Source organism: Vicugna pacos, chromosome 15 (assembly GCF_048564905.1).
Source record: "Vicugna pacos chromosome 15, VicPac4, whole genome shotgun sequence".
Lineage (NCBI taxonomy): Eukaryota > Metazoa > Chordata > Mammalia > Artiodactyla > Camelidae > Vicugna > Vicugna pacos.
The window spans coordinates 54,476,673-54,502,805 of record NC_133001.1 but is presented as its reverse complement, the minus strand read 5'-3'; the positions used below and the strand labels follow the sequence as shown (position 1 = coordinate 54,502,805).

The 26,133-nt window shown below is 49.5% G+C and overlaps 1 long non-coding RNA gene and 1 other non-coding gene across 3 annotated transcripts; one reads left to right on the top strand and one right to left on the bottom strand.

The window, feature by feature from the left end:
- Positions 1-7,576: 7,576 nt before the first annotated feature.
- LOC116283543 (U6 spliceosomal RNA) lies at positions 7,577-7,684 on the bottom strand. Its single transcript, XR_004193176.1, has one exon. It is a non-coding gene; the product is annotated as a U6 spliceosomal RNA (small nuclear RNA).
- A 2,661-nt stretch (positions 7,685-10,345) lies between these two features.
- Positions 10,346-13,232, top strand: LOC140685929 (uncharacterized). Of its 2 annotated transcripts, none has more exons than XR_012059395.1 (3): positions 10,346-10,534; positions 12,490-12,602; positions 13,058-13,232. It is a non-coding gene; the product is annotated as an uncharacterized lncRNA (long non-coding RNA). The 2 variants fall into 2 exon arrangements; XR_012059394.1 differs by having other exon boundaries at positions 12,940-13,232.
- Positions 13,233-26,133: the final 12,901 nt, after the last annotated feature.

Here is a 26,133-nt window from a genome sequence, read left to right as displayed (position 1 = left end):
TACCATTTCTTTATCACCTGTGCAAGGCCCCTTTCAAAACTTCTTTCCATTCCTTCCAGCAACCCTGCTAGATAGGTATCCCCATTTTACAGAAGAAGAAACTGAGGCCCAAGGTCACACAGGGCAGGGATTCAGTCCCCCATCCGATGATCCTGCTCTCTTTTCTCTGTGAGGAGGTCTTGGGACAGAGGCATGTGCTTGGGCCCACAAAGGGGAGGTTCTACAGACCAGGAGAGGCGGTGAGCCTCCTTGGGGTAGACATGACTGTCTTCCAGCTCATCCTTTCTCTTAGAACCACTACCTCTGAGGTCTCAGCTGCACGGACAAACCTGAGCACGCCCCCAGTGACACACTGCCAGCCTGGTCCAAGATCCCCAGGAACAGAGTCAGACAGACCTGGGTTTGAATTCCAGGGAAGGAGGAGGCAATCTCTGAGGTGCCTTCTAGCTTAGACACTTTTCTCTACTGTTCCTCCCCCACCACTCCCTCACCTGCTGTGTGAACTTAGGCCTGCTGATTAACTTCTTTGATCCTTATTTTGATCATTTATTAAGTGGAAGAATTACCTCAGGGAATCACAGTGCTTAACACAGTGCCTGGCACACCGTGACTGCCCAGTAAACGGCAGGCGTTTCCATTACTGTGTGCTGGGATCGGGTGACCAGCTGCCCACTCTGCCCTCCACCAGGCTGGGCTGGTGTGCAGATGGGGGAGGGGTGGGGTGGGCACTGTCACCCTGTTCTTAGTCAAAGGCAGTCCTCTTGGCACAGAGCTGGACCCAGCAGTCCCCTCTCTCTGACTTTTTACCTTCCACTCACCCCAGAATTCTGCTCTTCCTTCCCCTCCGGAGCCAGCTGGTGCAGAGGGAGTTGCCCTCTTGGGGGGAAGCGGAGGACTAGGAGGGGGAAGAGAGGGCATAGTCTCTGGTCTGCACCACCTTAGGCAGGCCTTTCCTTCCCTGGTCCCTGGTTTTCCCTTATGAATGAAGAAGGATGGCTTCTCGGGGCCCCTTCCAGGATTTGGTGTTGTAGGGGACCTTGGAGGGAGGACTTGGGAGAGAATCAGAGCCATCCATGTGGGGTGCGGGGCCCTGAGCCACTGTTCGGCCTCCTCCCTCACTCGTTTCTCCAGGCAAGTGATAGGCCAGGTGACCATGGAAGGCAGAGGGGAGCCGGGGCTGTGGGACCCAGTGGGAAGGAGGAGAGGTGTCGGGAAGAGGGATTGGTGGGCAACCCTGGGGCTCAGTGGGGCCTGCTGAATGTGACTGAATGGGGTGAGGTCACCTCTCTTCGTCCTCCTGCCCCCAGAGTCCTTGGGAAACCCCAAACCGGTGCTGGCAGGAGGGCTCTGAGCCCAGAACAGGGAAGAGGCTCAGGGGTTGGAGAGAGGCCAGAAGGCACCTTGTCTTCTGCTCTCCTGGAGTCAGGAGAGAGTGTCTTGACAGCTACAAAAGCACTCTAAGCCCATCTCATCCACTCTAAGGAGGAGACTGACTCCTAAGACGGTGAGCAGTTCGACTGGTCTCCCTAGTGAATCGGGATCAGGCAGGGTCCTGGACCCAGAGGGACTTAGAGCGTGACATGCTTATGTAGTGGCATGCCTGATTGTGGGTGAGTGACCAGAGGGCTTTGGGAACCAGGTTGGAAGGGCATCCCTCTCTCCCTGGGGAATCTATCTGTGGCACCTCAGAAACTGCTGGGGAGCTTTACAAAAATCCCAGTGTCCAGGCTGCATCCACACCTATGACATTAGAATGCCGAGGTGAACCCCCCAAGCATCAGTATTTGTTTAAACTTTAAAGCGCACACGAGTCATCCAGAGATCTTACTAAAATGCAGACTTTGAATCAGTCGCTCTGAGTAATTTCCTGTAATTCTGGGTAAATCCCTGTAATTCTGTGTTTCCAACAAGCTCCCAGAAGAGGCTGATTCTGCCGGCCCACTGACTGCTCTTTGAGTAGCAAGAGGCTGGAGGAGGAGCTTGCCAACTATCCCCCTTACCGTGTTTGTCCAGTTCATGCGTTAAGAATGGCCAACCTTGTGGGTTACAGGAAATGATCCCTAAGTCAGGCCTTGAAGGATGAGTGGGACCCACTCCCCCAGAAGCAAAAGCAGGGGATCTACGTGAGCAAAGACACACAGCATGGGGTCCACCCCAGAGAAGGCGAGACCGTGTCCGTCTCCCAAGGCCTTGGGGTCACAGCCTTCCAACTTCTTTCCCCCAAGAACCCCCAACTCCTGGTTTCCCGCTTGAGGTCCGTGCTCCTGGCTCCCACTCTGAGAGATGCTCCTGCTCCTGCTCCTGCTCCTTTCTCTCCTTTCCCTTCTTTCCTCTTATCAAATCCCACCCCTCCCCCAACTCCATCCTGGGACCATCGCCTAACAGCCTCTTTGACTCAGGAGAATCTGACAGACCTCCAATGACCTGTTCATTTCTATTGAAAGAGGGAGAGAGAAGAAGGTATGTTTCTTGGAATCACAGACTATCCAGGTTAAAAGGAAAATAGGCATCATCTCGTCTACCCCCTCCCTGGGCTCCTGCATCATAACTGACAGGAAAATTGTGTCTCCAAATCTTGTAGAGTTGAGTAAAGAGGGCTTAATTGAAGGTCTGAAGGTCACAGCCAGATGGAGGGGTCAAGCTCATTCTAAGTCTCCTAAATAAACTCATCTCCAAAATAGAGAATTGTGAATGCAGGACCGTGTGTGTGTGTGTGTGCGTGTGTGTGTGTGTAAAAACAAATAATGCGGTGAGCTAGTCATCCTCAGTTTCACAGATGGGGAAACCAAGGCCCAGAGAGCAGAAGCAACAGGCTGGTGGCTGTCCTGCTCCCTGGTGGCAGAGGTAGGAGCGGTGCCCACAGCCCACAGCCCACGCTCATCCAGAGCCAGACGGTGATGCTCTCCTGGCCTCCATCACAACTCAGCGAGCTTCCTAATAAGGTGCAGGATGTCATCATCTGATCTCCCAGGAAGGCCTCACTGCAGATGGACTGGTTCTGGTGGTGGTGTTTTTAAGGAACGAAAGAGAAGGAAAAGGAAAACATTTTTGGGGGCAAGCAGCTTTGGACCAGATGCTCAGGCCACGCTGAGTTCAGGATCCATTTTGGCAATTGTAAGAGGTGTCTGGAGCTTAAGACTTACCATCTGGGGTTTGGCGGTACCACACACAACCTAGAAATGAAATGCCCAGAAAATGGGGGAAAAAATCCATGAAAATGGCAAGACCTGGAATTATTTCACCCACGCTCCCTGAGGAAATCTGACAGAGGCAGGTAAGACCCTAGCAAGTGCCCGGGGTTATGGGGATGGGCTGATTTAAAGTGTTCCTGCTAATGAGGCAATTTCAGCTGATGGCAGGACAGCATGGGGCATGGTTTTGAGGCGGGAGCCCCTGCTTCCCCCTCCCTCTGGCTGGGAAGGGGCTGCCCGGTCCTCCTCCCTCCCAAGAGGATAATTCAATGTCTCCCCAGTCTCCTGCCATCTCCCAGGGAGACGAGGGACAGGTGTGCCCAGAACAGCTTCCCACCTTTCTGCCTGTGAGAAGACAGCTCTGTGCACCACACTCTGTGCTGGTGGGAATGTGTCTGGCAGCAGATTTAAAAGGGGATGTCGGCCATATACATAATCTGAGACAGAAGCTCCCCTAAATGCTTTCCTCTGATTGCAGCAGCCTAAGAAGGAGTCACAGGGATGCTGTGGGTTTCCAAAAGGAGGAAAAAAAAAAAAACAAAAATAAGAATTAGGAGACTTTATACTCTGATATTTCGTTGTGGGGTTTTTTTATGATTCTTTCTTTTAATCGAAGTATAGTTGATTTACAATGTTGTGTTCATTTCTAATGTTCAGCACAGTGATTCAGTTATACACATACATATATTCCTTTGCCATCAGCCAGCCAGACTTGGAGCCTGGCTGCCATAGCCATAGCTTTATTTCCCTTTGTCAACAATGGGCCTGAAGGGAATGGCTGGTCTGGCTTCAGGCGAGACCTGTGTGTCACGTCTGTGTGCCTGTGGTCACACAGCTAAAGAGAAGTCAGTATGCGACTCCAGCTTGGACCTGGTGCCCGCAGCCTGGCAGGGCAGCATCACATTCTGAGGAACAAGCTTAGCCTCTGGGTCCCTTCCCAGGGAGAGGTTGGGAAGGAGAAACCCACCCTGAACGGGAGCTGCCAGCAGCCACATCTTGTCTCCGGATGCAAAACTGTGATGCTGTTAACAGGGGCTTGGCTGGGGAAAGGGAACCTGTCCTGCTGTGGTGGCAGCCAGATCGAGAAGAAGGTGGAAATATTAACACACAGGCTGGTTTCTGCTGGTGCACGTGTAGGCTAAGCCATTGGGAGCCATTGCCCGAAGCCAGGGGTCCTTGTTTCTGCTGTATTCAACTTACCTGGCTCCCTGCTAGACTTGGTGGGGCAGCTCTGACCTGGCCTTAGACCGCAAGCCCCAGGTGGCCCAGCCAGATTGCAGGTCAGCTGGAGCCCCTAAGCTGCTGTCTGCGCCTTGCACCTGAGTAGGAGTGGGAGGTATGAGCCAGAGCCCGTCTCTCCCTCCCTGTTTTTGTCTCCCCAACCAGAGGCGAAGTCTAAACTGCTAGGCTTGGCCCTCAAGGCTGCCACCACACGGCTCCAGATACCCCTTTGGCTTCATCTCTCAGTGCCCCCAATCCCTCACCCCTCCATCACACCAGACCAGGCGGCTCTTTCCACTCCACACACTGGAGAGCTGGGGCTCCCTGCCTGTGCACAGGGGACTCCCACTTTTCCACTGGCAGCTTCTACCCCTGGGTCCAGACCCAGCTGCAATGCTGTCCTTCCCACTCAGAGTTGAGGCTAGCCCCTGCATGGCATCTTGGCTCTGCGGGGGCATAAACCATGCTGGAGAGATCTTGGAGTCACTCACTTCACTTCACTCAGGAGAATGGACCCTGGGGAGGTCACAGGATGGCTGGAAGTCACCCTGGGTTGGCAGCAGTCGGAACCAGAGCCCAGATCCTGTCTCGGTGCTCACCTGCCTGCCCTCTCTGTCCACTGCCCACCCACTCACGCCCACCCACTCCTGGCTACAGGTTTGAGCCAAGAGTCGGAGCTGAGGTTTTAGAAATTAGACTGAAAGGTGGCCCCAAGTACAGCTCCCCCATTATTCGCACCTGTAGTGAGCCAGGGCATTGGGGCAAAGCCCAGGGCTGGCTGCCTGAAAGCACTTTGCAGACTTCATTTCAAACCTTCGTTGAAACCTCCTGGCCTTTTAAAGCCTTGAAGTTCACAGTCAGAGTGAGGGGCACACTTCATTCTGCTCCCACAAAGCGCACAGTGCAAGTGCAGGGTGTGAGTGTGTGCAGGCGAGCCAAAGCAAACCAAAGCCTGCCTTCTAACTGAAAGGAGGGAGACGCTGGAGCACCCTGAAGCCACTCTTTCCCTCTCTAGTTTCCTGCCTTTCCCATGAGCCTGGTTCACAGCCAGCAAAGGCAGGGACTGCAGACAGCTCTACTTCCCATCCCCAGGAGCACCAGCCACACTCTGCTCCTGGACCAGACCGGCATGGAAAGTGGGAGGCGCGAACTCCGAACATCCTTCTCAACTGGCTGCCCGGGGTACAGCCAGAGACCAGTCTCTCCTGATAATTGACCTTTTAGTACATTTTCTAGGAAACTGAAGGTCAGAGAGCTTAATCAACTTGTCCAGGATTTCCCACCAAAAGGGGTCAGTCCCTCCCTGGGGATGGACATCCTTGCTGTCCAAGCCTCTCCTCTCTGCTGCTTGTTGAGGGACAGCGACCTGGGCTGTGAGCCCTTCAAGGGCAGGTTTGTATCTGGGTCCCAGGTGTGTCTCTCAGGGCCTAGAGCAGTGCCTGGCACACAGTGGTTTCACAACAACTATTGTGGGATGAACTTATTGTCACCCACCTTGTGCATGTCGCTATGCCATGGGTGACCTGGCTCCAGGCCAGACCTGGAGTTTCTCTTCTTTACATTTTGTGCAGGGCTGTCTGGTCTTGGCAGTGGGGACCACGTCCTGGCTCTGTAGCTATGCCTCGCATCGGATCAGCGGCACGGAGAAGCTCTCTGTAAATGTTTACAGTGACCAAGCGAGCACCTGATCCAATCCTCGACAGGAGGCTGGAAGGCTTCGTGGTCAGAAGGCATTAAAGTGAGCTTCTGCCAGCTGGGACCAACCTCCACCGAGTCCCACCAAGTTCCTGGCCCACTGCCGGGCCCAGTCCCTGCAGCCACGAGGCCGTGCCCGTGGGTGAACTGAGTGCCCGCAGAGGCCTTGCGCGCTCTAATGCTTGCGGGTTTTCTGAGAGCCCAGCCAGCACCTGCCCAGTGCGGTGTAAACAAGGGGAGATTTACAGCAGCCTTCCCCCGAGCACAGCCTGAAAGGGCCTGGCAGGGGAGGTGGATTCCACAGCCCGACCCGCAGGCCTCGTTGTTCCTGCTGCTCCTGGGAAGAGCCTCACTTCAAAGTGGGGGAACTCAAGTTTGGGGAGCACACAGGATGTGGCATCTTACTTGGGAGACAGGCAGGGCACTGTTTCATTGTATTTAACATCTGCGGCCCCTTCTCCCAGCCCCTTGTCCCCTCTCCGCTTATGGCGGGTCTTGAACTGCATTTCTGGGTGTGAATCCATAGTCTTCCCTCGGGATGTCCTGAGGCAGCACCTGCATTTCAAGGGGAATCCCGGGGCCCTGCACTGACACAAGGCCGCTCCCCCCAGGGAAGACGGAACCCCGGAGGCCTGGCCGACCGACAGCCCAGGAAGCTGGAGGGCCCACGCTTGGAGGACCACTGCCTGGCTGAACTCTCTCATTAGTTCTAATGATTTTTCAGTTGTTCCCCATTGATTTATAAATTTTAAAAAATCATATTAGCTGCAAAGGACAGTTCTGTTCCGTCACGCCTTTCATCAAGCCCGGCTTGGTCCTGTTTTACTGTGCGGCCTGGGCTCCCTGGCGCAGGTGGATTGAGGCATCTTTTCCCGGGTCTGTTTGCTGTCTGCTTCTGGGTGACGTTCTTTATCAAGTTAAGAAAATTTCATTCTATTCCTAGCTTTCAAAAAGATGTTTAAAAATCAGGAGCGAACATTTACATTTTATTAAATGCCTCTTCAGCATCCACAGAAATGATAGACTTTCAGACATTTTATATTTCTTTAATGTATCAGGGTGGGGATGTAAAGATTAAATGATTTCCTAATGTTAACATGCTTTTGCATTCTTGGACTAAAACCTATGTATTCATAAGGCATTTTTCTCTAAATTCAGGGCCAGATTCCACTTGCTGTTTTATTCGACTGTTGCCTCCACATCATAAGTGAGATTGGCCTACAGTTTTCTTGTTTTTTGCCATTCTTTCCGGATGTGGGTATCAGGGTTACATCAGCCTCATAGGACTGCATGAAAGAATCTGTCCCTCCTTAGGAAACAGACGTTTTACTTACTTATATCAATAACATTTCCCAGTAACCCCAATCTCTGCCAGGCACGTTTAAAATATTTCTTCTATAGTTACTCTTTTTTGGCGGGGGGTGGTTTGGGGGTCAACCAGCAAAGGGTGTGCGGATGCTGGGGAGGGGCACAAAATACAGAGCTTCATGAATTTGTGTGCCATCCTTGCACGCGGGCCATGCTGATCGACTGTGTACCGTTCTGATTTTTACTACATGTGCTGCCAAAGCGAGCACTGCACTTACCCTGATTGCTTTCTATAATCTACATAAACCTCTCTTTCTCACACATCGGCTCTGGTCAGCATCTCTTGCTGACCACACAAAGGTGAGATTAGGACCTCTAGAAAGTGGTTCCCTCTGCCTTCCCTCCCCCCTTTACTGCCCTCTCTCTGGCCCCCAGGCCTCTGATTTCTGCCTTGCCGTGAAAACACATACACCCTGTTCTGTGACTATAATTACTTCTGTGTTTTGACAGTCAGCTGATTCTAAACAAATTTAAACCAATAACCAGTATTTTTAATATTATGATTATGTAACCACTTTTCATCACAGATGCGGGGAAGGAGATGAATCTGAGGCCACTAGGTGAAGGGGCAGTGCATAATTTTTTAATATTTCATGTTTCGGTTTGCCTCCTCATTGTCACTAGGATTATCCACTTTTTCCCTACAAGTAGTTGATAAAGATGAATGTGTTTTTCCTCTTGGAGACATTCTTTTCAGAGTCTTCAAATTTTCTGATTGAATTTGCTTCATTTGCCCTTGAGGTCCATGTCACAGTTGTCATCTTGTGACCTTTTTTATATTACATTCCTGGATTTGGTGTACAGTTTTTTAGTTTCTTGGCTACTATGTCATCCTCTTTCTTGGATTCTGTTTTTGTTTTGCTGGAGGTATGTCCTTGGGTGTGTCTTTCAGGATAGGTCTACGGATGATAAACTTTCTAAGCCTGTGTGTGGTTGAGCATGTCCTTATTTTGCCCTTGCCGGGGACTGGGAGTTGGACTGGACAATTTGCCTGAAATTAGTTTCCTTTATGGGTCATTTGATTTTTTTCACTCTTTTAGGAGCCTTTTAGGATTTCTCTACATCTTTGAAGACATGAAATTTCTCCTAGAAAACGTGCCTCTTTTTAAGCTTTTCTCATTCAACACTTGGCCGTGACTTTTCACTTTGAGACTCAAGTTTTTTTCTTTTTTTTTAATTTTATTTTTCAAAAATTTTTTCAGTTTTTTTTTAATTGAAGAATAGTCAGTTTACAGTGTTGTGTCAACTTCTGGTGGGCAGCATGATGTTTCAGTCATGCTCACGTCTTTTCTTTAGCCCAGAAAAATTTGCCTCTCTTACCGCTTTATTTTCTCTTCTGCACCTCTGGTTTTTTTCCCTCCGAGGACTCTTACTTAGAAATTGAGGGCCAATTCTACATGTGTATTAAGAGTAACTTTGCTTTGTGCACATGTGTTTTATTTTCTCTTGCCTTCCTGCCCTATGTTTGATGATTTCCTTGGCTTTATGATCTGTATTATTGATTTCAGCTACGCCCATTTCACTAATTTTTAAATTAGATTTTAATTAGAACTTTTCGAATTGTCTGAATTTTTTGAAATTATCACTGAATTTCCAAGAAATCTTTCTTTCCTCATTGCTCCTCTTCGATATCTGCTCACAACCCCATCTGACTCTGTCCTTTTGTGCAGAAGTTCAGGAAGCAGAGGTCATCATTGCTGGGGGTGGGGGCATAGCTCAGTGGTAGAGCCTACACTTAGCATACTTGAGGTCATGGGTTCAATCCCCAGTACCTCCATTTTACAAAATTGAATTAATTAATTTTAAAAAGCATTGTTTTTGTAGAGCCTGAACTAAAGAACCACAGTGTGTCAGAGTGGGATCTTTTCAGTGTGTGAGACAGAGTCTGCATGGAAAGGGTAGGGCTTTGGGCCCAGAGACACCAGCTCAAACTCTGCCTGGAGAACAGTGGTATGAGCTTAACTCCTAAAGCCTCAGCTTCTCCATCTGTAAATGGGGAAAACGCTCCTTACCTTGCAGGCTTGTGGTGAGGATGAAAGGGCTCATGTGGCCCCGGGATCTGTGCAGCTGGCTGTGAATGGGTCTTCATCAATTACTCCCTGCAAGGCCTGTCCTCTTCCCACACCCCTTCACCAGAGTGGAAAATTGCCTTTTGTTATTCTTCACCCCAGAGCTGTTTGTCTTTTTGACTAAATATATGTAGGTATGTATTTTAGTCATTTCTGGGCAGCTTCTCATGCATATTCAAATCCAAGCAGTTAGGGTTCTGAGAATGATTCAAATGTTTGTTGCACAGTGTAACTGATCTTAATATAGCCACATCAGCCAAGGCTGCCATCCTTTCCGGGCCTCCTCCGCTCCCCGGCAACCTGTTTGGGCCAAGGACGATCAACATGCCGGATACACTTCCGCCCTCCAGCCTCATGGGCACTGACTGGCAGGGCTGGGGGAGACCTTTTCATCGTCCGAGTTTTTGTTTTTCTTTTATCCCAGTGTCTGGACCTTTGTTGATCATTCTTTCTATAGATGACCGGACGTCAGGAGAGGAATTTTAGGGGCGGGGAGGTGGGTGGCGTGCATGTCTCAGATCACATGTCGTGGGCGGCGTGGCCCAGCATCCGCGCTCAGCAGCAGCTATGGAATGAATGAGGCCGAATTGGAGGCTGGAACGCAGATCACTGCTACGGAGGGGGCGGAATCAGAAACTGAGAGACGACCTTGTAATTGCAGGGTTGGCGGGGTCTTCGCAGGTGTGGGGTCCCGCATGCCAAGATACCGTCATAATGAAAGCCACAAAGAGGGACCCCGACACTGAGGGGTGGTCCGTGTGACAAGGGGGAGGGGTGCTAGGGGAGTAGGAGGGGCTTGACTGGTAGGCTCCACCCCTTTCACCACTCACTCCCCCCCAACCTTCTCTCACAGCAGCGGAGCCCCACCCCCTCTCCATGACTCTGGACTGCGGAACCCCCTTTGGCCTGGGTGTGCCTCCTCTTAGCTCCATGGCCTGGGGATTTGCGTCCAGCCTGTGAAACCAGATCCTGGCAGAGGCAAGTCCACAGGTAAGGTGCCTTTGCACTTGGACATCCAACTCTTCCTTCCAAAGGCTCCAGCAGAGCAAACAACAGAGACTCAGCGCAGGGTCTTGGGGGAGTCCTGTCCCAGAAACGGCTGAAATGCAAAGGCGCTGTCAGAGCACAAAAAGTACCTGTCTCCCGTTACCCACAGGGAAAAGCTCTGCCCTTTCTCTTGGCCCTCCGACCGGTCCTGCTCTGACCCCTGTCTCCATCCTGTTTCCTCTCCCACGTCCACAAGCTCCTTATTCACATCCTTCAGGAATCAGCCCAAATCTCATCTTCAAACCCTGAGTCTCTCTTCCTCTGGGCCCCTGGCCCCCTGGTTTACACTCTCCATGGCACTCCCTCCCCAGCCTGGACTGGCATCATCAACTCAGCAGCTGGGGATGGAGGCTGTGCTCTGGCCACGTGCATGAGGGAGCCCCAGAGGGCAGCGTTCTCACAAGTGAGCTGGCGTCAGAATCCCCTCAGGGTGTGTGAAAACACAGGTCTCTTTCCTCCAGTGGGATGGAAGACTGTTAAATTTCTTGGTTCTGTAGCTCCTTTGGACACACATGTGGAATTATTTCTTGACATCCAACTTTAATCACTCACTCTCTGCTGGATCACCCACGAGTAATGGTCTTTCATGAGATTCTAGCACACCTTGGGTAGCCCTGCCCTGGTCTAGGGGTTTTGAGATGAATGAGGCCAGAGGCCTGCCTTTGAGGAGGCAGGAGACAAACATCATGTGGGGTGGGGGGCACTCCATCCCAAATGAAAAAAAAAATCCCTGCCTTTCAAGATGCTCAGAGCCCTAAGCCAAAGCCGGGGGCTCTGGGCTGGTGCTAAACCTCTGTGACTTATGGGTAGAAGAGAGACTCTGAGAGCCATCTAAGTGCACAAGGACTGGGATTTCCAAGACATCCTCGATGATTATGAGGACAATGAGACAGATCATTTGAAATAAAGACTCCCAGAAATTGCTGACTGTCTGATCTGTGTACCCACAAAGCTTCCTGCTACTAAACAAAGCTGTGGCGTAGGGCTGAGTATCTGGTCCTTTGAACCAGCCATCTCTGGATTACTGGACAAACACAGTCTGGTGGAAGGAACAAGGCCTTCAAAGCAAGGCCTTGGCTCCCACTCTTACTGATTCTGCTAGACTGGAGGGATTGCTTAATCTCCCTGAGCTGAAAAGTAACGCCCCCCTCCCAGGTTGGTGTGAATTAGGGTAACAGGGCCTCGTATCCGAGCCAGAGGAGGTGACCTCTCCACAGACGGTCACTTCGCTCCTGTCGTCTGGCCCCTTCTCTTCCCTTTCCCCTCCTGGACTACATTATGGGCCCAACAGAAATGTCTGTGGGCTCTGCTCACCCATGACTGATGGAACTGGATCCCCCTCTAAGCGGAGGAGCCCAGCGACATCGGCGCTTCCTGCCAGCACCCAGCCTCGGGCAGGAAGCTAAGGGGTCTGCCTGGAGCCAAAGACCAGAACGCAGCGGTGAGGAGCAGGGACCCGGCAGGCAGGGAGAGAGCAGGACCACACAGGGGCCTGCGCTGGGAGCTCTGGTCCTGACCGGCTAGGAAGGGACCAGGGATTGAGGTGACTCAGGTCCCGAGTGTCTCTAAGGGGAAGCAGCCAGAGAGAACACCTCCCTCTCAGCTCACCCTCCAGAGGTGCTGTCTTTTCATCATTGGTTAAGGTGAAATGTTGACGTGGATTTTAAGGCTCTGCCGCAAAGACATTAGAAGGAATGACAGAAGATGAACAGGACAAGACAGGAAGAGAGGTTACGCCCCCTTGCCCGGATGCCAACAGTTAATACCAGTGAGCTCCAGGCAGTGCGTTGTACGAGACATGCATCAACCCCACCCCTCACCCCTGCAGCCCCCCCACCTCTCCTGTCCTGACAACAAGTCCCCGAGGAAGTATCATTTCGACCACCCTTGCTTTACAGATGGGAACCTGGGAGCAGACTTGTCCTGCAGCTTACTGGAGGCGAGCAGTTCTCAAACCCTTCAGGTCTGACCCTGGAGCCACACAGGAGCCTCCATGTCCCCAGCTTCCCAGGTTAGCGTCCACGGAGGGGCTCCCCACCAGGTCCTTGGCAAGCAGGGCTGACCAGCGGCCTTCTCCACAGCCAGGTGGCGGGCAGAGTTGATTCCGCTGGCTGCTTTTCTTGCATCTGGGTTATGTTGAGGTGCAGAGGGCAAGGGGCCCTCCCAGGTCAGAGTGCGCGTGGCCCCAGAATCCGGCCCGCCCCCAGCTCCTTCCTCTGAGCCCCGCCGGAGACAAAGCCAGACGGGAAGACAGTTGGCCTTTCTTCCATCAGGTGACCGCTGGGGACGTAAAAATATTTCCAAGTATTTAAAAAAATTTTTAAATCCATGTTTATTATTTGCATTAGTAACTAAAAAAGAATACCTGCACCAGCTGTTAGAAACAGATCAATGGAAGTGATTCTGGGGGGATGGAAATAAGAACGTGTCACAAGAAGTAAGTCATCTCCGTTCGGTTCCGAGCAGTAGACAAGACAAGCATGCCATGGCTGTACCGACTGCCTGTGACCAGCGATGCAGAAGGCACCACCCGTGTTCAGTCCTGAACCCCAATAATGAGCCAAGGAGAGCAGAATAGATTTTACTAAAAATGATTAAAAGCTGGTTGCCCGCAGGCAGCTGGGAACCATCGCCTTCTGGACATCTGCTTGTATTGTCTTTTTTCTCCATCTCCTGAGCTGCCGCATGGAGTGCCAGCTTACCCTGGTGACTCTCTCCAGCGCAGGGAAGTGTGACAAGTCCCTCGGCACAAAGAAACAGGGGCACTAGGAGAGGCCTCTGGTCAGCTCAGTCAGAAAGACTCTGCTAAACTTTTCTTTTATTACAAACATGATATATGCTTGTTATTAAAAATTAAAATAAGGGGGGGAGGGGATATAGCTCAGTGGCAGAGCGCGTGCTTAGCATGCACAAGGTCTTGGGTTTAATCCCCGTACCTCCATTAAAAAAAATTAAAAATAAATAAACAAACCTAATTACCTCTGCCTCCCAACAACACAAAAACCATCACATTGGGGTTAGGGCTTCAGCCTATGAATGGGAGGGTGCAAATATTCAGTCCGTAACAGGGGGAAACACTTATTGGGCACCTACTGTTTGCCTGGCATGGAGCTGACTACTTTGCATCCACTGATTATTTGTTCTCATACGCCCTGAAAGGCATGGGTTATGGTCCTCATCTTATACATCAAGAAGTTAAGCCTTGTGGCAGATTTGGGATTTAAACCAAGATGCCATCTTGCTATTAGGTGAAGAGTTCATGAGAAAGAAAATTCAAAAATGGCCCCACAGGCAGGAAAGCTGCCCTGTTAGAGGTGATGGTGGCAGCTCTGGCTACTCTCATGCCCACCCGCCAGCCCCTCTCTGGCCACGCAGGCTCCCCGGGGAGGAATGGCTGCTTTCCAGGTACAGAGAGGCTTGCCCGTCCCAGGAGGCGCCCTGCATTGACCGTCCACATCCCACAACCAGTTTCTCGGAACACTATCTCTTGTGACATCAAGCCTCAAATTGGGCAGAATAAGTCCTTAAAGATGGTTTTCTCTAGCGATTACACTGGCTGTTGAGCAAACCTTATTAGTAATTACTTTGCTAAAGATAGCAGCCCCTCCGAGAGCAGAAGAAATGGTAATTACTGGAACCAGCCTATCCACTATTTTCTGCAAAAATAAACACCAACCTGCTGGGACTTCTCTGGACCGTCCTAAATCCTGGAGCCTATGGCTCAAGGCTTGGGGCTCACCAAGTATGTCAATCTCTTTGAGACTCATTTTCTTCATCCATTAAACGTGATCCCAGGTTTGCCTTGGTTACCACACTTCATGTCCAGGTGTGTGAGCTCACACCCTCACCAATAGCTGGGGTTGGGGAGGGACTGTTGGGGCACATCACAGATGGGGGTTGGTTGAGATGAATTGCAAGGGCCCTGCAAGCAGAAGATGGCCTGAGCACGGGGAGTGTGAGGGACCGTGTGTGTGTCTGGGAGGGGCTGCATCAGCAGGGACCACGTCATGAAGGACCCGGGATCTCCTGCCAGGATGAACTCCTGCCAGGATGAACTCCATCCTGAGGGCCACGGGGAGTGACTGGGAAGTCTAAAGCAGGAACATGACACGATCAAATTATTGGTTAGAAGAAGGATTTTTAAGATAAGGTGACAATGGCTTGGAAGGGGGTGAAAATGGCGGAAGGGAGACCGGTCAGGAAGGCGTGGCAGTGGTGAAGGAGGGGTGGGCTATCAGGGATCTGCCAGGGGCACAGACAAGTCTCTGACCTCTGCTGACCTCACCCATGGCACTCCACTGTAGGGCGGATAATGGAGAGCTGCTTGGGTTTTCCTTCCATGTGATTTTGGATAATCTGAAATCTCTGTCTCCCAGCCCCTAGGACTCATTCCATCCCTGCTGACCAGGGATGGTGATTGGAGCCCCAGAAATGGATGGCATTCCCAGAAAGAGTGGGAAGACTGAGCAAGAGCTTCTTGGGGATGCCTGTGTTTAGGGGCTGGAAGGAGAGAGGTACTAGCCAAGGAGACCAGGAGAAGCAGTCAGGGAGTGCGAGGAGGACCAGGAGTGAGCAGGGCCAGGAGTACGAGGTCATGGGAGGATGTCAAGGGCAGAAGGGACACCAGCTACAAGAAGACTTTGAGAACTTGTTGTGGTGGTCATGGTGGGGTTGGCAGGGACCTTTGCCAGAGAAGGGGATGGACACGAGGCCACAGATGAGGATTGAACGGAGGTTGAAAAGTAGAGGACTGAGTTCTGCTGTTCTTCTGAGGGGTCGAGATCCTCAGGTAACTGGAGGGAATGCACCCTTCCCCCAACCACAAGGAGGGGAGCTTCTATTAGGCTGTCTTAGCGTCTGTACCAATTTATATTCCTATGAACAGTGTACAGTGTGGGTTCCCTTTTCTCCACATCTTTGCCAACATTTGCTATTTGTGTTCTTTTTGATGATAGCCATTCTGACAGGTGTGAGGTGATATCTCATGTGGTTTTCATTTGATTTCCCTAATGATTAGCAATGTTGAGCATCTTTTCATGTGCCTGTTGGCCATCTGAATGTCTTCTTTAGAAAAATATCTATTCAGGTCTTCTGCCCATTTTTTAATCAGTTGGTTTTTTTTTTGATATTGAGTTGTATAAACTGTTCATATATTTTGGATATTAACCCCTTATCAGTTATATCATTTGCAAATACTTCCTTTCACTCAGTAGGTTGTTTTTCAGTTTGTTGATGGTTTCCTTTGTTGTACAAAAGCTTTTAAGCTTAATTAGTTCCCGTTTGTTTATTTTTGCTTTTGTTTCTTTAGCCTTAGGAGACAGATCAAACACTACTGCTATGATTTATGCCAAAGAGTGTTCTGACTGTGTTTTCTTCAAGGAGTTTTATGGTTTCCAGTTTCACATTTAGGTCTTTAATCCATTTTGACTTATTTTTGTATATGGTGTGAGCACATGTTCTAATTTCATTTTTTTATGTGTAACTGTCCAGTTTTCCCAGCATAGGGGTGGGGTATAGCTCAGTGGTAGAGCACATGCTTAGCATTCAGGAAGTCTTGGGTTCAATCCCCAGTACCTCCACTAAGAAAAACCAAACCAAAACAAAACAAAAAACAGTTTTCCCAGCACTACTAATTGAAGAGACTGTCTTTTCCCCATTGTATATTCTTGCTTTTGTCATCGATTAGTTGACCTTAGTATGTGGGTTTATTCACAGGCCTTTCTATTCTGTTCCATTGATCTAGGTGTCCGTACCATACTGTTTTGATACTGTAGCTTCATAGTATAGTCTGAAGTGAGGGCATGTGATACCACCAGCTCTCATCTTTTTTCTCAGAATTGCTTTGGTTATTCAAGGTCTTTTGTTGTTTCCCTAGAAATTTTAGAATTATTTATTCTAGTTCTGTGAAAAATGCTACTGCTATTTTGATAGGGATTGCATTGAGTCTGTAGATTGCCTTGGGTAGTATAGTCATTTTAGCAATATTAATTCTTCTAATCCATGGACATGGTATATCTTTCCATTTCTTTGTGTCATTTTCAATTTCTTTTATCTATGTCTTACAGTTTACAAGTGTAGGTGCTTTACCTTCTTAGATTTATTCCCAAGTATTTTATTTTTCTGATGCAATGGTAAATGAGATTGTTTTCTTAATTTTTCTTTATGATAGTTTGTTGTTAATGCAAAGAAATGCAAAAGATTTCTCTATATTAATTTTGTATGCTGCAAATTTATTCTACCCATTGATGAGCTCTAGTAGTTTTTGGTGGCATCTTAAGGATTTTCTATGTGTAGTAACATGTCATCTGCAAACAGTGACAGTTTGGGGTCTTCCTTTCCAATTTTTCTTTCTTTTTCTCCTCTGACTGCTGTGACTAAGACTTTCAATACTGTCCTGAATAAAAATGGTCAGAGTGGGCATCCTTGTCTTAAAGGAAAGGCTTCCAGCTTTTCACTGTTGAGTATGAGGTGAGGTGTGGGCTCATCATATATGGCCTTTATTACGTTGAGGTGTCTTCTCTCTATACCTACATTGTGGAGAGTTTTTATCAGGGATAGATGTTGAATTTTGTCAAAAGCTTTTTCTGCATCTATTGAGATGATACGATTTTTATTCTTCAATTTTTTATTGTGGTGTATCACTTTCACACCCCCACTAAGCTTGAGCATTAAAAAACATTGCTCATGCAAAAGGCAAAAATGGCATCTTTTTTATTGTCTGAATGCTCTTTAAATGCTAAACCCCACCAGCCACAGAAAGCTGTCTCCCTGCTTACAAGCCCTTAACCAGTTTCCTGTTATTAACAAATCTGGAGGCTGGGCTTCCAGCAGCCACATACAGCTGGCCTGTGGGTACCAGGCCTGGTGGGAGGGATGGTGGCAGTGATGCTTGCCCTGCTGGATCTGCTTCCTACTGGGCCTAAAGGAAATTATCCCAGCAGAGGTCTGGCACTTTCCCAAGGAGCCCATGGCTGAGAGCTCAGGCTGTGCGATGGGCCTTTCCTGGCTTGAAGTGGTGGCTGACTTAACTACAGATTGCAGCAGGAATTATCAGTTGTCTCTTGCTCGACCCAGAGGGCAAGACTTATAATGAAATAAACCCCCAAACCACCACGTATTAGAGTTTGAGGACTTTGAGATGGAGGCCTAGAGAGGGGGAGTAACTTTTCCAAGGCCACACAGCAGGATACTGAATCAGACCTCTGCCTTTTAGCTAGTGCTTACACAACTCCATGTATCTTTTCAGAATGCTCCCATGCTGATTATTAGATTTTATCCTCAAAGACTCCTGCGAAGAAGGCACAGCAGAGGGAGTGGGTGTGAAATCACACTAGTGATGGAGATGAGGACGAGGTTGGGGAGGAGAGTAGCAGTCACCAGAGTGAGCGTGTACTGAGAGCCCACTCTGTGCCAGGCTTCCTGTGAATTCTTTACATGAATTACTCACCGAATCCGTGTACACCCCTCAAGATGTAGCTTCTTTTAACAATTCCTGTTTACTGGGAGGCGACAGGTTCAGAAGTTACTCCAACACCAGTGGGCACCATATACATGACAATCTCAGATCCCCCAGAAAATCTGGGGCTTGGCTACTGTCAGAGAGCCGCTCCAGTGCTCACTGGGGTCTGCCTGACGAGGAAGGTTCTAGACACTAAGCCAGCAGTCCTTCTGATATCATGATGGATGGCCATTCAGTGCTGATCAGGACACACAGCTTTCCGCAGCAGCTTAGCCTCCAGAAACGGAGGGGAGGGGACTATGTGGGTGTGGCAGGGGCAGAAGGCAAGTGCCCAGTGCTACGCTATCAGGCTCTAGGAGTGGAGAGAAAGAAGTCTAAGGAGCAAAACAGATGGCCCTTGCCCCACATGAGTGTCCCACTGAGGAAGACAGGACACGTGAGGATGGACCTGTGTGGTGTGTACCAAGTGCCACACAATGCTTGGGACTTTACGCCATCTGTCATCCTTGAAACAATCATGCAAATCGGGCAAGATTGTTCCCATTTCACAGCTGAGGAAACTGAGGCTTTAAGTGGATGAGTAATGACTGCACAGCTAAAAGGGGATGGATTCCTAACCAACCCTGGTTGACTGGCAGCCCATACTCTCTCTCCTGCTCCTTGATGTCTGCCTTTCAATTAAATAACAAGACAAAAATGAAAATGTTACACAAAGTACTATGTCAGCTCAAAGAGAGGAGGAATTATAGTGGGTTTCCAGGGGGTGAGGTGTTGGATCTGGTCAAGAGGAAAGGGTCCCGCTCTTGGTGGAAAACAGCAGTGGCAGGGGCTCTGAGGTGGGGCTGCACAAGATGACGTGTTAACAGAAGTATCACCCCACAGCATGCAGGATGTAGACTATTTGGTGCCCTGCCCATGTGTCTCCTGCAGGCTTCAGGGCTGAGGGGTCCAAGTGCCCTACCACCACTTGCTCCTCTTTGCCTCGGGCTCTCTCTGCTCTTGGGGATGCATTTACCACTCACAGGGAAGACCACAGCTTCCAGGAACCAGCCCTGTGTGGGAGCAGCCTGGACTGATGTCCTAGCTCCCTCGCGCTCCGATTGGACGTCTCTGCCATTGAGGGCTTCCCCAGTGGGGTTAGGGTCCAGCCACTCCCGGTCCTGTCTCCTCCTCCTTTCTCACTAGTGCTCCCTTCACCTTCCCAATAAGCTACTTGCATCTGAGCCTGTGTTTCTGGGTCTGCTGGGGGAGCCCAGATTAAGACAGAGGTCTTGAGCTCCTAACAACTCTTATTATCAGAGGTTGAATAAGGGAAGGTTTTGAACAGCAGGAGTGATGTAACCAAAACAGGACATCCTGAGCTGCAGCAGACGAGGCTCGGCAATCGACAGAAGAACGCGGAACCCAGACTCTGTTGGAGGCCGTGCAGCCGCGGGCAGTGGAGAAAAGGCCTGAGTAAGTGGGACCTGAGGCTGCGCTCAGGGGGCAGGAGAGCCCTGCTCCTCAGCCTGCCCCCCAGCGCCCCGCAGTCCCGCCTCTTCCACCGCCTCTCTGCCCCCGTCTCCCACGTGCCGATCGGAGCTCCGCTCATGGCTACGCTGCTCTCTGCCTGCTGCCCCGGGAGCAGCTGCTGTGGGCATATCTGAAAGCCGGCAGGACAGAGAAGGCTGTGGTTTTCTTTCCTCTGTCCTGCCACCTGTAATTTCCAAAAGGATTCCTGCCGCATGACGCATTCTTCTCCCACAGAGTGGAAGGGAGGTACTGAGCTCTTATGTCCAGCTGCCAGACTTCTCATCCCCTCCCATCTGTGCTCAAAGTCTCACTGGAAAACCTCTTTGCAAGAGAGCTCTGTTCGCAGCCCCCTTGCACCCTCGCCTTCAGTGGCTCTGGGCAAACTCTCCTGGGGAGATCAGGTAGCCTGCATCTCCGCTACTGGCCAGTGGGACCTTCTTTTAGATCCCACAGCCCCACCCAGCCCCCACCAGCTACTGCCCATGGACACGATACTTTCCAGGCTTCGGAAGTCCCTACCCGTCACCTCAGCTGTACAGCCATTGCCAGAAGGTGGGCGAACAGGTCTCCCCAGGACCTGTCCCCTTGCTGGCTGGTCGCCCCTCACATCTTGGACCTTGAGCTCAGAGCCCTCTGCTTCCCAACTCACCATGTTCTATGTGCATCTACGTCTGCAGCTTCTCCTGCTTGGACTGCCAGTTGCTCCTCTTTTTTGCCAGGGAAGTTTTAGTTATTTATTTAATGCTTTGGCTAAGCATCTTCTGAGGGATTAGTGATTAGTTCCCGTTGACTCATGCACGAACTCCAACCTGCTACCCACTCTGCCATCCCAGGTGCGTTTCATAGCTTCCTCCACGGTAGCATGGACATGTTTGCTTCTCTGTCTTCACATTTAGGTCAGGAGTTTTCCAAGGGCACAGCGGGCGTCTGTTTTACTCCTGAAGTCAAGCTCTTATGGGTGTTTACTCAACAAAAGTTGAATAAGTGACTTGGTGAGTGTCGGGGGCATGGGAGGTGATCAGACCGCTCTCTCCTCTGTGCCACCTGCCTCTACAAAGGTTCGATCATGAACCGCCGCAGCCGCTGACCTTCACCACGCCCTGAAAAGAGTTCAGGGCAGAGCTCAGGAACGAGGCGCTCTGTGCTCTGGGAAAAACTGACAGAACAGGACTTCACATAGTCAGATATTTTCAGAAGATATTATGAGCCCAAATTCTTGCATCTCCTCACATCTAGAAAAGCACTAAAATCATTAATGGAGACATCTGCTCCTTGTGACTAGCAGTAGCCTTCACAAGACTAGCAGCAGCTTTCTGCAAAAATGTGTACTCGACTGCCCGGGCCCCCTTCACTAAAATCATATATAATACTGACCTCCTCCCACCTCTTCGGAGCAGTTCCCCAGAGCTGTCTGGGGGGCTGTCTTCCAGGCTGTAGTCCTCATTTTGCCCCAAATAAAACTTAACTCACAACTCTCACATTGTGCTTTTTTTTTCAGTCACTATCTGCATGAATAATCTTTCTAAATGTATAAGAAAGAGTTTGAAAAGCCTGCTCACCACCCTTGAACTAGCAGAGCTTTGGGGACTGGGGAAGAGGGGTCACCCACACATGGATGAGGCAGGGAGGGAGGGAGCAGGGTTACAGGAAAGGGCCAATGAGCAGGGTGGCTGGGAATTTTGGCCAAGGAGTCATGCTGAGATCATCTGAGCCCCCTGGAAGTCTGAGGACTTCCTTGCAGGGACACCCACTGCCCTGGGATGGAGGCTGGGGCCACTTTAGTGGGTGTCGGGGAAGAGGCAGGAGGAGTGGGGCGGCTGGCTGTGGTCACTAGGGTTACCAGCTGGGCTCTCTCAATGTCCCTGTATGCACCTCCTTCCCTCAGGAGCTCCCCACACCTGCTTCCTCCTCGGCAGGTGTCCTCCCACCATCTCCAGCCCCTCCCAAGGTCCTCTCTCCCCTGGGGCACTTACAATTCTCCCCTCTGTGCTCCTGTCCCATCAGCCTCAGTCACGTCTGAGGTCCGCCTCTGGGGACCAGACCAGGCTCCACCTCTCCCTCTCTTGGACTTGTGCCCCAGGGATCCAGGGGTGCGCAGTTCACCACACCCTCCTCATCACCACACCCTCCTCACAGGCCTCCTTGCTGCCACCCACAGGGCTCAGCCCGCCCTGCCCTCCTTCTTCCCCTTTCTGGGCATTTCATTCGTTGGACCCAATGCATATTCCCTGGGGGCTGCTATTGGCCACCTCTTCAGAAAGCCTTTCCTGATGGCTGGCCATCTCCCCAGGCTGCCTCGGTGCCTTCTGCCATCCACCCCAAGCTCCCCCTGCTCACCTGTCCCTCAGCCTTTGGCAGCGTCTCTGTGAACACAGTAGCCAGCCTGTGAGCTCCTTGAGGACGGAAGCCACGCATTATTGGTCTCTGGCCACAGCCTGGTTCAGAGGAGAGATTGGTGGGTCTTTGTTGACTGACTGGATGACTGAAAGACTGAAAGGAAAAGCACTGGATTCCACCAGCTTGAAATCCATAAGCCCCCTTCTTTGAGAAGGAGATTTCCTCATTTATAGGAATTCTCTGTCATCATTCATCACCGTGGGCTTTAAGAATGTGGAAATGTGTAGCCATACGGCAGATACAGCTCTGAGGACAATCTTTCATGAATGTGAAGGATACTCCTGCATCTCACCTGTTTTGAGCCCCTGGGCTCACCCCCCCAATCCAAGGTGACCCCACTGTGCGTTCCACTTCTGGGATGGGCAAGGACCCCTGTGAAGTCAGAGATAAAATCAAAGCAGCTAATCGCCCGGTTCAAGGGGATGCGTGGACATTTTCATGTCCTTGGTTGGATTCACCAAGAAGATTGCAAAGTGACTGTAGAAACTTTCTGACTCCAGGGGAACGAACCAGGTACAAAATCACCAAGCAGACGGCCTCCCCGATCTTTCTCACTTCCCCACTGGAATCTCATTTCTCTCTCTCACCCTGCAAGGATAAGGAATTTATAGACATGCCCCCTTCCTGCAGAGGAAAGTCAGGTCTGAGGAACAAGCTGCATCCTTAGTATGACATTTCCCTCTTCTGAGGGGCACGTCTCTGTCTTGAGGAGCACTCAGCCCATGTCAGTTTCTGGGGTCAGATGAGCCCCTTCCTCCTGGCTGGAAGGAGCCTTCCAGGGGTCTACCCGCCAGTGGAGAGTTTGCCTGCCCCTCTTCCCCCCCACCCCCAGAGGCCGGACTGTGAAGTCGTGAATTTTGTGGGTTTCAGAGTGGGAGGATTGGATTTGAACTTCAGTTCTGCTATTTACTTGAAGTGGTGCTGTCGTGAGTTATGGGATCTTGTGGAGTCCAATGTTTCCTCTTGGTAAAATGGAATAATAACTCCTCACTGGGTTGTGTGAAAATTGAACCCCCAAATGACCCAAAGCCACAGAAGCTAACCCATAGATAACATGCAATAAATGGTGTTGCTTCTCCCCTGTCACGCCCTCCTGGGGGTCACTCGTGACAAGTGCCATGGCTCACATCAGGTTGGGGGAGGGGCCGGGGGATTGTGGAGGGAGGGGAATTGGCTGCATAAACCAAAGTTGACTCTCAAACAATAACAGAAAACCGGATAAGTGATCAGAGCAGAAGATACCTGACAGTTGGGGGGGGGGGAAGACATATGACCTCAAGCATGCTATCTCCATTTCAAATAAGTAGAACAAAACAAAATAAACTCCTACCGTAGAACTAAATAAAGTCAAGTTGGATTAAACATTACGTGTTAAAAAAAAAACCTGTTAAAGTACAAGGGGAAAACATGATTTAGTATCTATATACTGTGAAGGTGAAAGAAGACTCTTCAAATGTGATGCCAAAGGCAGAAACTCTCAAAAAATAAATGATACATAAAATTGATATATTTGGTCATAAATAAAAAATAAAATTGATAGATTTGATCATAAAAGGAGAACAGCTCTCCTCCCCAAACTGGTCATAAATATGACCAAAGTAATCGACAACCTTGGAGAACACATTTATAATATGTAAGGCTGGTTAGAGCTTCAACCACCATAAAATGTAAGTAGCTGTTAAAGATCAGTCTAGAAGAGAAATATAAAAGGGCATGGAAAGATATCACACAGAAGGAAATATAATTGTCCAATATATGAATACATATTCAACTGCATATTAATCAAATATATGCCAAACAAAGTACTATTTTGCCTTATCTTTCAGCTGGCAATAATTGGTGAGCAAAGGTGCAGAGAAATTGGCATTCGTAAATACACTACTCTTGAGTCTAGAAATGCATATGACTTTTATGGAGGCATTTTGGTAATGCATTTGAAAAATCTAAATTTTTGCATACCCTTTGTCCCAGTAAGTCCATCTTCAGGAATTTATTCCAAGGAAATAATCACAAATATATAGACTTCATTGTGAGGACATTTGTAGCAGTACCATTCACCCGAAAAAGTGGACAAAATAGAGGATTGATTTCATACCACTTCGAATATTATGTGATTATTAAAATAATATAGTAGAGAGACAATAATAGGAGAATATATGTGTATCTATATTATTCATATATGTGTATTATTCATATGTATATGAATAATATGTAGGTGAATGTTCAGTAAAATAGGGAGAAGTTATTGTATATAGTTAGGTTAAAAAAAGCAGGCTACAAATTAGTAATGTATTCATTATAAGCCTGGATTTATTTTTTTCGTACGTTTATGCATAGAAAGAAACACTGTATATATGAGGACAGCAGTAAACTCAAGGGAATAATTTTTATTTTCTACTGTTTGGTTCTCAACATTTTCTATTTTTCTCTGAAATGAATATTTATTACTTTGCAACAAGACACAATTTTTATTTCAAGCAATTTTTATTTAAGGGAAAGAATGTTCCACTTTGACTATAGCTGAGTCTACTGTCCTAAGGTTCTCTTTGAGACGTCGGTTCATAAAGGTCATAGATGCGGACAGAATGCCAGTTTATGGGTGCAGGTACCCCTGACAGGAGGGGCTAAAGCAGCACATCAGTCACCAAATCTCCACTCGGGAAAAATGAGTGAAACTGGGGAACTTATTTTAAAGTAAGGGGCCAGCTGGGCTTCAAAGTCCCAGCGGGATGTAGCATCTCAGGTCTCCGCAGTCTCCCCGGCTGTGTCTTTGTTGGCTGCGGTCAAGTCTGGATGGACAGTCACGGAGAGAAAGTGTCTGGTGGCCACGGTCCGGGCTCGGTGAGTCGGGTGGGAGCTGGCAAGAAGGCTGCAATGGCAAAAAAGAGGTAACGCGTCGTGGGAAGCCAGTGCCGGGAGGAAGTGATGGCCTCGGAGGGAACGAGGAGTCAGCGTGAGGACTTGGGCTCCTCCAGGGAGGGGGATGGCTTGGCTCCGTCCCCACAGCCCCCATAGTCCCCTTGGTCCTGGCGGGTCCCCTCAGAGAGGCCATGGCCTCGCGCTCCCGGCAGCACTGACAGAAAGCTCTGAATCATTTGTATCTGGAGATGAAAGCAGATTGAGGAGTGGGCCATTGGTCCGAGGAGGTGGTTCTGATGGTGATTCTCCTGCCATCCACTGGGATTTCCAGACAGAACCACAGCTCAGAGCTGCCTAGAATCCAAGAGAAAGAGGCACCTTTTCTTAGGGGGATAAAACTCAACGTGAGAGTGATGCCTTGGGAATAGCAGACATTCCAAATGTAGTCTCCGTCCCAACCACAGGATGTGGTCCCACCGCACCCTTGTTGCAGGAGCCTCAGGCTTTGGATCATACAATTCCTACATCCACAGTCAGCAGTGGGAAGTGATGGTGACAGGATCCAAAGAGGGACAAGCCATGGGACAGAGCTGGGGCCTGAGGAAGCAGCAGGCGGGGCCGCCAGAAGGGCAGACCCGTGCCCCCATGCAGCCGTGCCCCAAGGAGCTGGGAATCCCAGCTCCCGCAGCAGAGGCCCCAGGTGCTCCCAGGATGGGCGCCCGCTCCTGCCTCTGGAGGAGTGACCTGCACGGTCACACAGGTTTGACTCTCTGCTGCTGCTGCCCTGTCTTGAAATTCCTAGCAATTTTTGGACAAGATTCCTTGTGTTTTCATTTTGCCTGGGCCCTGCAAATTATAACTGATGAATACAGCCCTTGTTTTAAAATTATTATTGAACGAAAATTCTTATAACATAGAATTCACCATTTCAACCGTTTTAAGGTATACAACTCAGTGGCTTTAATACAATCACAGTGTTATGCCACCATTATCACTGTCTCATTTCAGAACATCTTCATCACCCTAAAAAGAAATCCCACCCCATTAAGTATTCACTCTGTATTTTTCCCTCCTTCCAGGCCCTGATACTCATTCATCTATTTTCTGGATTTGCCTATTCTGAGCATTTCATATAAATGACATTGCACAATATGTGTGTGGTCTTTTTCTTTTCTGTTGTCAAGTTTCATCCTTGTTGTAGTGTGTATCAGGATTTCATCCTTCTTTACAGCTGTATAATACTCCCCTGCGTGGATACACCACACTTTTTCAATTGATGCATCTGTTGATATACATGTAGATTGTTTTTACTTTT